Source organism: Lepidochelys olivacea (assembly GCF_965140295.1).
Source record: "Lepidochelys olivacea isolate rLepOli2 genome assembly, chromosome: 1".
NCBI classification, from domain to species: domain Eukaryota; kingdom Metazoa; phylum Chordata; order Testudines; family Cheloniidae; genus Lepidochelys; species Lepidochelys olivacea.
This window is the reverse complement of record NC_140411.1, coordinates 153,677,790-153,692,432: the sequence shown is the minus strand read 5'-3', so window position 1 is coordinate 153,692,432 and position 14,643 is coordinate 153,677,790. Positions and strand designations below refer to the sequence as shown.

Sequence of the window (14,643 nt, the reverse complement as noted above, 5' to 3'; positions counted from 1 at the left end):
CTTTGCAAGGTAGTTTGCAAATGGCTAGTGCAGCTCAAAATGTGAGTGTGGGCGAGTGGGAGAAGGCATGGCCGGTCCCCTCTGGAGCCCCTGCCATTAGGGCTGCTTCATAGTCCTGGCTATAATCTAAAGTTGCTTTGTTGGTGATAAATCCAAGGGAAGGCAGTGGCCATATCACCTCTAGGTGTCAGACTCTTGTATATTACATCTCCTTGCACAGCCTCAGTGACTTTGCCCAGTGTGTTTATTAAAGATTCCTATAGACCAGTGGTTCTCAAACTTACTTGATCGTGCCTTCCTTCTTTGTGTCTGTAGTAGTTCATGCTTCCCAACCTCCTGCCACACAAGTACGTATACCAATATATGTGGCAGTGTTGTTTCACTTGAACCAGTTTCGGTTTCTTTGTTTTTCACTTGAGTTGTTTTAATTTAGAAGTGCCACCATGGTGTCTCATGGGAGTGGTAATGTGAGTATTCTTCTCTGTGGGTTCAACTCCATGGCCAGAATATCCTTCAATTAAGGGAACCCAAAAATATGCAATAAACTGACCAATACTAAAGAGACCATCAGTCAGTGCTAGTGACCTTGCAAACTTCTGCCCATTCTCTGACCTACCTTTTCTAAGCCAGTTATTTGTGAAGTTAGCAATCTGTTAGTTGTCAATAATCTGGATCTCCCTAAATCAGGATTTAGGCCAGGACATAGGGTAGAAATAGCATTTGCTGCTCTAACGTGACTTCCTTCTGTCCATGGAAAAGGATAGTCCATCTCTACTTACTCTGGTGGACCTCTCCATGGCATTTAATACCATTGATGATTGAATGCCCCTGCTCCACCTCTAGTAGGCTGAAAGAGTAAACAAAGCCAACCTGAACTAGATCTCATCTTCAAATCGTTATGGGCAACTGTCCTTTCACCTCAGCATTCATGTGTGGAGTCCCACAAGGGTTAGTCCTCTTCTTCATATTAGTAAACAAGTGAGACCGTTGGGACAGCTGATGAGACAACATGGGCTGCCGTGCCAGCAATGCTCAGCTCCACATCATTTTACATCAAATGTGAACAGCACCATTGCTTCCTCAGTGCCTGGCCAAAATTAGTACCTGAGTGAAGATCACCAATCGGTGATCCTATTGGGCTGGGAGTTTCCAGTCAGGATATGAGCCTAAGTGCTGTACAAACATTTAGGAAGACATGATCTCAGCCCTCAGCAAGTTAGTATTTAGCTGGGAAAACTCAGACACTACAGTGATGGGGCCTTAGCAATAGCTATCTAGGTCAGTGCTTTTGATTAGTGTTTACAACAGTGTGTATAAACCACAGTAGAGCCAGCACTCTTTCCTGATCAACAAAACCAGAACCTACCAGCCAGAAAATAAAGATTAAAAAAAAACATGCTCCACTAATATCAGCCTTCATAGCTGTTTGCCCTCCTCATAGAAGCCCAAGCGACCATGCAAGGCACTGAACAGTGTAACGTAGGTGCAAGGTGTTATATGGAATATAGAAAAGCGATATTTCAAAAAGAAATATTCTAACCCTATTTTTAAAACCCCCAAACCCAAGCAGTTATGCAGCTAAAAGTGAATTAGAAGGAGATTCACTCTGGGACACCCCTTTGGCGGTATTATAATCTGTATTACTAGTTGTAGTAATATAGCTAGTAATACATACTGTGGCCCAGGGTTACACCACCAACATGTTTATGGCTGACGTAGAGCAGCGCTTCCTCAGCTCTCGCCCCCTAGCGCCCCTCCTCTACTTGCGCTACAGTGATGACATCTTCATCCTCTGGACCCACGGGAAGGAGGCCCTTGAGGAATTTCACCTGAATTTCAACAATTTCCACCTCACCATCACCCTCAGCCTGGACCAGTCCACACAAGAGATCCACTTCCTGGACACTACAGTGCTAATAAGCGATGGTCACATAAACACCACCCTATACCGGAAACCTACTGACTGCTATTCCTACCTACACGCCTCCAGCTTCCATCCAGGATGCATCAGAAGATCCATTGTCTACAGCCAAGCCCTAAGATACAACCGAATTTGCTCCAATCCCTCAGACAGAGACAAACCTACAAGATCTTTATCAAGCATTCTTAAAACTACAATACCCACCTGGGGATGTGAGGAAACAGAATGACAGAGCGAGACAGGTACCCAGAAGTCACCTACTCCAGGACAGGCCCAACAAGGAAAATAACAGAACGCCACTGGCCATCACATACAGCCTCCAGCTAAAAGCTCTCCAGCATATTATCAATGATCTAAAACCTATCCTGGAAAACAATCCCTCAGTCTATCAGACCATGGGAGGCAGGCCAGTCCTCGCTTACAGACAGCCCCCCAACCTGAAGCAAATACTCACCAGGAACTACACACCACACCACAGAAACACTGACCCAGGAACCAGTCCCTGTAACAAACCTCGTTGCCTGTTCTGTCCCCATAGCTACTCTAGCGACACCATCAGAGGACCCAATCACATGAGCCACACCATCAGGGACTCATTCACCTGCATATCTACTAATGTCATCATGTGCCAACAATGCCCCTCTGCCATGTACATTGGCCAAACCGGACAGTCTCTACATAAAAGAATAAATTGACACAAATCGGACATCAGGAATGGTAACATACAAAAGCCAGTAGGAGAACACTTCAATCTCCCTAGAGGGGAGGGATAGCTCAGTGGTTTGAGCATTGGCCTGCTAAACCCAGGGTTGTGAGTTCAATCCTTGAGGGGGCCATTTAGGGATCTGGGGCAAAAATTGGGGATTGGTCCGGCTTTGAGCAGGGGGTTGAACTAGATGACCTCCTGAGGTCCCTTCCAACCCTGATATTCTATGGTTCTATAGCAGATTTAAAAGTAGCCATGCTTGAACAAAAAAACCTTCAAAAACAGACTTCAAAGAAAAACTGAAGAACAAAAATTCATTGTAACTTTAACACCATTAATTTGGGCTTGAATAGGGACTGGGAGTGGCTGGCTCACTATAAAAGCAACTTTCCCTCTCCTGGAATTGACACCTCCTCATCAATTATTAGGAGTGAACTACATCCACCCTGATTGAATTGGCCCTGTCAGCACCGGTTCTCCACTTGTTAGGTAACTCGCTTCTCTTCATGTGTCAATATAATAATGCTTGCATCTGTAATTTTCACTCCATGCATCTGAAGAAGTGGGCTTTTTTACCCACAAAAGCTATGCCCAAATAAATCTGTTAGTCTTTAAGGTGACATTGGACTCCTCGTTGTTTTTGTGCATACAGACTAACATGGCTACCCCTGATAGCTGTAGCTTTGTATTTGTTATGCTTATGAAATATTTTGGAATTCTCCTTCCTGATACTCAAGTCTCATAAGACTAAAAATAATGAATCACATTATGTATCTTTTTGGGGGGCTGTGGGGATTTTGCATACAAAATACACTACAGTTTATTACATGATTTGTTCCTTAAAAGCCTACATGCAGTATTAAAGTGACATTACCACTCATTTTTGGGGGGAGGGAGAAAATGTTCTTTGTGTTAAAGTGGCAAGTTGTTTAGAAGACTTAAAAACCAATTTTTACCTGAAAGGAGACTGGTCTATTTTGAATCTTCTGAGGTACAGTCGTATCAGGGTGACCTTCTGGGAAATGTACAACACTGTTTGATTTGTCAATTTACAATAAATTACTCTGAAAAGTCTTACCTATACATGTTCATGAAAATAAAGCTACCCATGCAAGATTTTATTCTTCAGGGTGAGAGACAACTTGTTGTTGTTGTATTAAATCTCCAGTAGGCAATCACAGGAGGGGTAATTGGACGGCCAGAGACATTCTGTCTGAATAACCGGAGCTGAGATTGAATGAATTATTTATCAGTAAATGAAATGGTTATTTTCATAACCAGCTTTCACGGGCGCTCGTGAAGTGGTAATCATTTCTGCCCTCAATTCATATCTCCACTGGCCGAAATCAGTTGCAGAATTTCTTTATGACCCCATTAGATTACCCAGGGGGCAGGTGTCAATATCTTTCTGGAGAGAACCTGAGTTCTGAGTCCCAAATTTTCTTCCTCTAATTCACAGTTCCTGAGTAAAGTGATAAGAATGATAGTCTAATGTGTCTAAGCATACTACTGCTGGAACATAAATTTATCAATCAACCCTGATCTCTTTTGAAGTTATTAATTGCGTGGTATTCTAAAGATGTATTTTTATGACTCATGATATCTGTCAAACTTGAATGCAAGTTAAAACCTGTGATTTAAAATGTTGTGTGTGCATCTTAAGGAATACCCTGATGGTAATCAAATTTACATACAGCCCTCAGGGATTTTCCTCATGAGGAATTCTCTTCTGTGCCTGAAATAACCTGCACCTGCAAGCAGCAGAGGGAAACTTATGGCATATTGCTTGAGGTGGAGGGGGACAGGAGAATTGATATCTTTGTTTTCCACATGAGTATTTATGTAAGATAAGGGCAGCCCTAGAGGTTTCTGAAAGTTAGGTGTCTGAGCTTCCAAGCTGAGCATGCACTAATTGGAAAAACGTTAAGCCATGCCATATGTATGAACTGGGTTCTTGTGATGGGTTGTACCCTCCGGGGTGCAGTCTGGAAGCCATTGGAACCACTGTTCCCCCTAACCATTCAGCTGGGATGGGGTTTCTCACACTGCTCTGCTGATGATACACAGCTAGCCTCTCCAGGCCCTGTTAGCACCCAACATGACAACAGGTGGCACCACACACCCAACTGAGTTACTAGAGTGCTTTACCTAAGCCATTTATGGACCCACAATGGAGCACCAGCCAATTTCCCAGCTCCCAGCCTTACACTCCTGCTAGAGTATAGACCCAGAATTATACCATCTTGTACTGCATAGGGATCTGTACAGTGCAAGCTCATTAATATGGTTTGCTCCCCCCTCGATGTGGGAAAGATATGCACCAAGCCTTTGCTAGCTGAGTATTTCACTCAGAAACGCGCTGGTTAAGATAAAACAAGTTTATTAACTACACAAAGTTAGATTTTAAGTGATTATAAGTGATAGCAAACAGCTCAAAGCAGGTTAGCCAGGAAATTAAACAATTAAGCAATCTAAGCCTAACGTACTAGATAAGATTTGAATCAGAAATATCTCGCCCTGATTGATGATACAAGCAGGCTTACAGATTCTTGAGACACGGGCTATGTTTGCTCTGCAGCCTGGATTCCCCTCCCCTGTTCCAAGTCCTTTGTCTTCCAGAGCTTCTTTGAGGTGTTGAGTTGGGGAAGAGTGAAGACCAGACATGATGTCACTCCCCACCTTATATAGTTTCTCCATATGGCAGGAACCCTTTGTTCCAAGCTAAGTTTCCAGCCTAGCTTCTCACAAAAAATACAAAATGGAGTTCAGTATCATGTGGTCTGGTCACACACCCTTGCATGACTTGCTGAGTCATAGTAGCCATTATTCCGAGGCTGGCTGAAGCGTTCCAAGGTGAGGACAAACCTTTTCCATGGTTCTTTGTTTTGCTGATGGGCCGTTAGCACTGTCTAGCTTCTTCACTGTTGTACCTGAAAGGCTAGCTGTGGGTGTTTCCAACTTCACAACATCTTTCAGTAACACATACATAGCAAAACTTCATAAGTTCACATACAATAATAACACAACCCAACAGGATATTAATGTTCAACAGATCAAGACTTTTAGAATGATACTTTACAAGGCATACTTTTTACAATATGCCCTGAAAAAGAACAAGAAAAAATCTGCACAGACACACCCCTAGAACCCCGACCAGGGGTATTCTATCTGCTACCCAAGATCCTTAAACCTGGAAATCCTGGACACCCCATCATCTCAGGCATTGGCACCCTGACAGCAGGATTGTCTGGCTATGTAGACTCCCTCCTCGGGCCCTATGCTACCAGCACTCCCAGCTATCTTTGAGACACCCCTGACTTCCTGAGGAAACTACAATCCATCGGTGATCTTCCTGAAAACACCATCCTAGCCACTATGGATGTAGAAGCCCTCTACACCAACATTCCACGCAAAGATGGACTACAAGCTGTCAGGAACACTATCCCCGATAATGTCACGGCTAACCTGGTGGCAGAACTTTGACTTTGTCCTTACCCATAACTATTTCACATTTGGGGACAATGTATACCTTCAAATCAGCGGCACTGCTATGGGTACCTGCATGGCCCCACAGTATACCAACGTTTTTATGGCTGACTTAGAACAACGCTTCCTCAGCTCTCGTCCCCTAATGCCCCTAGTCTACTTGTGCTACATTGATGACATCTTCAATATCTGGACCCATGGAAAAGAAGCCCTTGAAGAATTCCAATATGATTTCAACAATTTCCATCCCACCATCACCCTCAGCCTGGACCAGTCCACACAAGAGATTCACTTCCTGGACACTACGGTGCTAATAAGCGATGGTCACATAAACACCACCCTATACCGGAAACTTACTGACCGCTATGCCTACCTAAATGCCTTCAGCTTTCATCCAGACCACACCACACGATCCATTGTCTACAGCCAAAGCTCTAAGATACAACTGCATTTGCTCCAACCCCTCAGACAGAGACAAACACCTACAAGATCTCTATCAAGCATTCTTACAATCAGAATACCCACCTACTGAAGTGAAGAAACAGATTGACAAAGCCAGAAGAGTACCCAGAAGTTACCTACAGGAGAGGCCCAACAAAGAAAATAACAGAACGCCACTAGCCATCACCTTCACCCCAACTAAAACCTCTCCAATGTATCATCAAGGATCTACAACCTATCCTGAAGGATGACCCATCACTCTCACAGATCTTGGGAGACCGGCCAGTCCTCGCTTACAGACAGCCCCCCAACCTGAAGCAAATACTCACCAGCAACCACACACCACATAACAAAAACACTAACCCAGGAACCTATCCTTGCAACAAAGCCCGTTGCCAACTCTGTCCACGTATCTGTTCAGGGGACACCATCATAGGACCTAATCACATCAGCCACACTATCAGAGGCTCGTTCACCTGCACATCCACCAATGTGATATCCATCATGTGCCAGCAGTGCCCCTCTGCTATGTACATTGGCCAAACTGGACAGTCTCTACATAAAAGAATAAATGGACACAAATCAGATGTCCAGAATTATAACATTCAAAAACCAGTTGGAGAACGCTTCAATCTCTTTGGTCACTCGATTACAGACCTAAAAGTGGCAATTCTTCAACAAAAAAACTTCAAACCCAAACTCCAATGAGAGACTGCTGAATTGGAATTAATTTGCAAACTGGATACAATTAACTTAGGCTTGAATAAAGACTGGGAGTGGATGTGTCATTACACAAAGTAAAACTATTTCCCCATGTTTGTTTCCCCCTCCCCTACTGTTCCTCACACGTTCTTGTCAACTGCTGGAAATGGCCCACTTTGATTATCACAACAAAAGGTACCCCTCCGCCCCCGCTCTTCTGCTGGTAATAGCTCACCTTACCTGATCACTCTCCTTACAGTGTGTATGGTAACACCCATTGTTTCTTGTTCTCTATGTATATAAATCTCCCCACTGTATTTTCCACTGAATGCATCCGATGAAGTGAGCTGTAGCTCACGAAAGCTTATGCTCAAATAAATTTGTTAGTCTCTAAGGTGCCACAAGGACTCCTTTTCTTTTTGCAGATACAGACTAACACGGCTGCTACTCTGAAACCTATAATCATATTACTATGGTGAATGTGGGGTGCACAGTGTCACATTTCTGATTTCTGAACACACTATGATAAACTTGATATGCAGCACATCCCAGTCCAATGGAACTCTGGTTTAATAAAAAACTCCACAGCTTCCCTGTTCTTTTTTGCACTCCATTCCTCTTCATACATGCTCAGGACTGTTGTCTTGACCTTTCTCAAGTAGTAGCCTGCAGTGTAGCCAGTTATTGCACCTCATACGGAGGTCAGATTTAATGTTTATCATCAAGAGTTACTGTAGGGCTTGAAGGTGAATCAGGATGAGGATATGTTAAGTTATTTTCATCCCGTTTATAAAATTGCAATTTATATTAATGAAAATGTTTAATCAACACTTTGGTTTAAAAAAAAAAAGTCCCGTGAATTGATTTCTGTGGCTCAGCTGACACTTCAAAAAAATGTATTGTAATTTCAAATATGAATTGGGCCCATCAGAGCTATTGTATACAAACTGAGTACACAATATAACATGCAATTTCAGTTATGTTGCAAATCATGTGTTAAAGATATTTCCTAAAAGGAATCTTCCCCCCGCCCCGTCACAACTTTTATTCCCCCTCCCCAATTCAAGCCCTGAATGAATCTGAGTAAATCAAAACAGCACAATTACCTAACAGATTCAGACCTGCTTTCCTTAATTTGTGTGACTCCATCAAAGATTAAGCTAGATGTGAAGAACGTAGTTAAATCTTTCCTCGCTACTCATTCCTCTACTGCCAAATTGTATTTTACCTTTCAGTGTATTTTGTGAAGTGCTGTGTCCTCTTAGAGGAGTGCGTAACATTAAGCACATGTTTAAATTCCATTTACTTCAACTAAGTGCTTTTCAGAATTGGGGCCAGAGTGCTCTATGAATAAAAAAGAAGTGTGTGTATTTCTGATACTGTCATATAAATGTATGAAAACCTATATTCACAACAGGTGCTGCCTTCTCCTGCAAAGATGGTGACCTTTCTTGCTGCCTTTCTTTCCTCCCTCCTTAATATCTCCCTGTCCGATTTTCTGGGTCTCAGGCTTTAGCTCTTTCTGCCTTCCTGGAAGAGGTTCTGTAGACTTAGACGCAACAGGTTAGCTTCTCCATTCATACTCTTTGCATGGTTTGTGTTACTGTAGAACATAAAAATTCTACCGTGGGAAAAGAAAAGTTAGAGGGGATTAGATAGAGGTATTAAAAATTGATGAGAAAACAGATCAGTCCTTTCTTTTTCTTGTGCTTAAGGGTATAAACTGATCATCTGTTGGGGTTGGGAAGGTATTTCAAAACTCTTCCCTATGGTACCGCTTTACACAATTGGATTGGTAAATAAAGGGGTAAGGGATGATTCACACCTTTCTTTGGAAGGATCAGGTATTGCCAAGGCTAGAGTCAGGAGACCAGAGTAGGCGACATTCGGTCTTGTTTTGCAAACCCTTAATTCTTAGGGTGTGTATGTGCAAGGATGTTATCAGCAGATCTTTGTTGTTGTTTCAGTTCCTCTGAGATATGAGACACATCTGAAATTAGAATCTGGCTTTCGAACTGCCTTTTTTTTTCCTTTTAATTTCAAGCCCAACAATGTTTCAAAATGTGAAATGAACTGATCCTCTCAGAAGGATGTATTTAAGTAAATTGGTACTGTATTTAAGACTGTAAACTTCAGTAGAACATAAAGCTGCAACTGGCATATTGGTTTTGGCTGTTGATTTTACAGTATGTTCTGTAATTTTATGTAATCTTCACACAACATGGCAAACTCTAAACAAAAGAATGAGGGGAAGAGAGAACCTTAAAGTCATATGTCCAGGTTATGTGGCAAAAATAGCACTTGGGAGCACACCCAAGCCTTAAAATATTATTCTGTAGCTATATAGTTACAATAGATTTGAACGGTTGAAGTTTGTCACTTTCCCTAGTGCCAAGCTAGTGAATGGAATACTGCCTCTCAGAATAAAGTCTTTACATTCTATTTTAGCTTGTAACTATGTTTGGGGATACTTTTAAGTGGTGTAGTCCTGTTTTGATGTTTTGGTGCCAAGTCTAACATTGTCTAATGGCAACAAATCGTAGAAACTTGTGGTTTGTTTCAAGTAATATATGTAGGTTATTTTAGTTGTGGGCTCTTAATCTGACACAACACAGAAGTGGTGCTAGGAGATTCCCTCCCATGACAGTCAGAATGAAAATAGCTCTGTGGCCCTTCCCCCCGCCACCTCCTTTCCTGGCTATACATTATTATTTATTCTAATGTTAACACAATATACAATAGAACTTCTGAGTTATGAACACCTTGGGAATTGAAGGTATTCGTAACACTGAAATGTTCATAACTCTGAACAAAATGTTATGGTTGTTCTTTAAAAAGTTTACAGCTGAACATTGACTTAATACAGCTTTGAAACTTTACTGTGCAGATGAAAAATGCTGCTTTTATCCATCTTAATTTAAATAAACACAGAGAGTTTCCTTACCTTGTCAAATCTTTGTTTTAAACTTTCCGTTTTTTTAGTTTACAGTTAACACTGTATTGTACTGTATTTGCTTTTTATTTTTTTATTTTTGTCTCTGCTGCTGCCTGATTCTGTACTTCTGGTTCCAAATGTGGGGTGTGGTAGACAGGTCAGTTCGTAATTCTGGTGTTTGTAACTCTGAGGTTCTACTGTAATGTGCTAGACGCTATTGACATACAGAGAACGACACAGTCCCTGCCCCAAAAAGATCTACGCAGATGGACCTTGGCACCATGCAGTCCCTCATTCCGTTACTGGGATTCCACATAGCTCAGAGGTTCACCCATGTGAAACCACTTGCATGTCTAAAGCATATCCGGTAAAGGGATTGAACACTGCCTGCTTGCACTCCCATTATGCATCTGAGTAGTCCATTGGATTTTTATCAGAAACCCTTGTATGTAAAGTTACTCATATGCATAAGTGTTTCCAGCGTAATGTTCCATGTTTGATATTTAACCCACGCTACCTATTTAACATTTAAAACTTGTATTGTTTATGTTGAGCCTTTGCCCATTGTTAATGTAAGCAGAGTCAGAATGAGCTCTACCCTGACATGTGGTGGTAAGCTGTGGAAAAGGACTTCAGGGGCTGATCTCATTTGCATGGGCACTCTCATTTGCATGAGCACACCCACCCTGCCTAGCATGGTGGACTGCTTGCCCAAATGGTCACTTTGGCTGCTGTGGGATCCCCAGTCTCTCTGTTGTTGGGGCAGGAGTAATAAAGGGTTGTTATCCTAGTTATGCGAATCAAGGACAGTAGAACTGTACGTGGCATTTTATGACAGAGGGACTCACCCTCAACTAAGTAGCACTCACTAGACAAGGGACATGGGTTCCAAAACCCAGTGAATTGAGAGAGGCTGGGAACAGGGGCCTTAAACTTTGACTGACCCCTCCTGTAATAACAGAGCTAATTTTGGCTCCCTTAGGAGTCTTGTTACATGCTGCAGAGCTGAAATCACTGATACCTAGTTCTAAGCATTAGACCTACTTTGGGCTAGTGCACTAGCTACTTTGGGCTTTGCGTCAGCACTGAGGCTCCCCCTACTACCAGCTAAAAATCACTGAGAGCTGAAATCACTGAAGAGCTGAAGTTACTTAGAGCTGTGGGGAGGGGCCTGAAGACAAGTTGGTGAGCCGACAGCAGAATGGCTAGCGTGGAGAGCGGAGCGGTTAGCCGGGCAGCTGGTAGAGAGGAGCAGACAGCAGGACGGCTACCGGAGAGGCGTGGAGAGCAGAGCGGAGTGAATAGCAGGGCGGCTGTTGGAAAGGAGCAGACAGCAGGGCAGCTAGCAGAGAGTGGAGTAGAGTGGGCAGCAGGGCGGCTGGTGGAGAGGCACGGCTGGCGGTGAAGACTGCAGCAGAACCCCATGGAGAGGCATGGCACTCGGCCGTTGACCCGAGCAGTGGAGCATGTAAGATGCCCCCCATACCTCCCTTCACTTCCACCCAGGCTGGGAGGTATACTCCGCAGATGAACTTCTGAGCTCTGAGGGGCTGCACTGACCAAGGACAGAAACTGTGGCGGGGTGACTATTGGGTTGCTGGACTTGAGACCCTGAGGGGAAAAGGACACTGCCAAACTTACTTGGGGTGGGTCTTTTGCTCATGGTTGGTGTTATGAATCCTGTTTTTGGTGTTTCCGCAACATAATGCCGCATTGTTTCCCTCCTTTATTAAAAGGCTTTTGCTGCACTCAGACTCTGTGCTTGCGAGAGGGGAAGTATTGCCTCTTAGAGGCGCCCAGGGGGGTGGTATGTAATTGTCCCAGGTCACTGGGTGGGGGCTTGAGCCGGTTTTGCATTGTGTTGTTGAAACAGAACCCCTAGATACTGAACCCAGGCCTTGTTGCTGCCAACTGTGACGGGCAGAAGGGTTACATTAATAATTATTTTAATTCTTGTCTTGCTGCTTGCCAGCCAGGCTGAATTGAAAAGCTCCAATGAGAAAAATTCTCCTCTTAGCCAAAAATAAGAGTATTTCAAGTGGTAATGAGTGCTCTCCTACATTTTGTGATCAAAATGGTTAAGAATCTCTCCTCTAATTCCAAGAGACAGGGCACAGTGTCATTCCTTCCCCCCCCCCCCTTGAAGCTTGGTTCCCTATAATATTTGAAAACTTCTGCTATGTGCTACCTATGCAACAGAGAGGTTTGCTGGTCACCACATGTGGTTGTCATTGTGCAGGGGGCTGATGGCTCCCAGCAAGAAGCTCGGTATTGGCTCGATGGTCTGCCATGCGCAAGGGAATCTTATAGCAGAAAAGATGAATTTCTAAACAAACTGAGGAACAGGAAAGTCCTCTTGAAATGTCCTCCGAAATCTGACATCCTTCCTCTTCTTTCTGCCAAGAACCAGACAATCTCTTAGGAAGCTCCTGTCTGGCTACTCACATTTGTGGACTGGCTGTGGCTTTTCCACATGCACACACCATAAATTCTTGCATACCTCACTAGCAGGTAATAGATGAAGGGTATGACACATATGTGGGGATAATTAAATGGTTCTGGAGAAGTAATACAAAGAATGTGGTGTTACCTGCATCTCTGCATGTTTTGGCATGGTACTTTGTTTATAAATAAATTGTCCAATTTATGTATTGTGCACTGTTTGTGAATGTGAGCCCTTTATTGTATTGCCTACTGGTTCAGCAATGTGGTCACAATCTCCTAATTTCTACCTTACTTTGTCAGTTACTTCGGTAAGGCCCCAACCCAACAAAGCATGTGAGAAATGCCACTGAAGTCAGTGAGACTGTTCATATGCTCCATCTGATGTCAATAGGATTAATCATGTGCATAGGCCCCTGTTCAGCAGAACATTTTACCAGATGCGTGACTCCATCCCTGTTCAGCAAAGTACTTAACTGTGAGTAGTCCCACTGAAGACCTCACATACTTAAAATGAAGCACTTGCTTAAGTGCTTTGATGAACTGGAGCCAACATAGTGTGCTGGGTCAGGGCCTAACTGCTGATCCCTGGACAGGGTCATAGTTAGAACATTTTAAGTGTATTTGGCAGTTTATATAGCAAAAGTTTCACAAAATGTATTTAAAATGCTTTAAGGACGTTTTTCCACACGTGGGTAAATATTGTAGTTTTTAAGTGCCTCGTTTACTTAGGCTTGACAACTTAGACACAAAGGTATAATTGTTTCATGAACTGATCCTATATCATTTATTCCTTGTCCTTAATAATGGGGTTTGTATGTTTGAGGATTGTACTGTATCAAAATATTGGTCCAATTTATTGTTTCAGTTCCTTTTGAAATGTTTTGCCAAATGCTTCTCTGTGTTTCTTTATCAATTACGGATTGTTGGGGGGCAGTAATTACCAATCATTTTCTGTAGGTCTGAATTTAAATCTATTTAAATGTTATGCTCTAATAAAATATATAAAACAGTAGGCTCTCCTCCTCAAATATTAAACATGGAGATTATTCTGTGAACACAGAAGTCATTTTTTCCTAAAGCTAATCCTATGATCATCAGATTCCGTGGATTAATCTTGATGATGGTTTCTTGTTAAAATTGTATAGTTTCATGTTGTGGCTTTTGCCTGTAATCAGCTGGAATTTGAGAGCTGCAGCCAGTTTTTGTAAGACACCACCGAAATATAAAGCATGCCATCAATGTATTTTTAACGTAGGATTGTGCTCCCCCTTCCTTCTAAAATATCCATGTTTATTAGTGCTGTGATAACATTATTTAGCACTTGATAGCCAAACAATGAACAAACATTAAGGAATAAACCTTCTCAGCACTCCTGTGAGATATAGAAACATATTTCGCATTTTAGAGATGGGGAAACTAAGGCAGAAGTGAAGTGGCTTTTCCAGTGTCATACAGTCAGTGAGTGGCACAGCTGGGAATGGAACGTGGGACTCCTGACTCACAAGTCCATATGCCATCCACTGAATCATGCTAGCTTTTCTAGTATGCTATCTCCTAAAGCAAATGGACAGTCCTGGTTCAGTTATGATATGGCTACTTATTTTAGGGGTAAATCCAGCCCACTCTTCCTTATGGTTCCACTAAGGAAAAAGGAAAGGCTAGAAGTAGAGAGAACAGCATAGAGGGCATGAGAGAAGATGGGACATAGGGAAATTGAAGGAAATTTCCTACTGCCCAGATGTACCATCCTTCTCCCTCCATGTACATGCCATTGAAGGGTTCCTTGCCATCGTTTTAGCCAGCACGCACCCAGCCTAGCTAGCTGGGGTGGGCTCTGGATTTGCACCTTAGAGTTTGATCCTGCACCTATACAGGTCAATGGCAAAACTTCCATTGACTTCACTTGGAGTCTATACCTTTGCTGGTATAACACATCTGTGTTGAAGTCCAATGTTTGCCATTTTTCTTTGTGCAAATAGATGTCACAAAAAAGCATAAATGACACAC

The 14,643-nt window shown here is 42.7% G+C and overlaps 1 protein-coding gene across 2 annotated transcripts in view; it reads left to right on the top strand.

Annotated features, from left to right (window-relative positions):
* Positions 1–14,643, top strand: part of SRPX (sushi repeat containing protein X-linked) — a 75,984-nt gene that overhangs the window by 28,634 nt on the left and 32,707 nt on the right. The window lies entirely within an intron of this gene.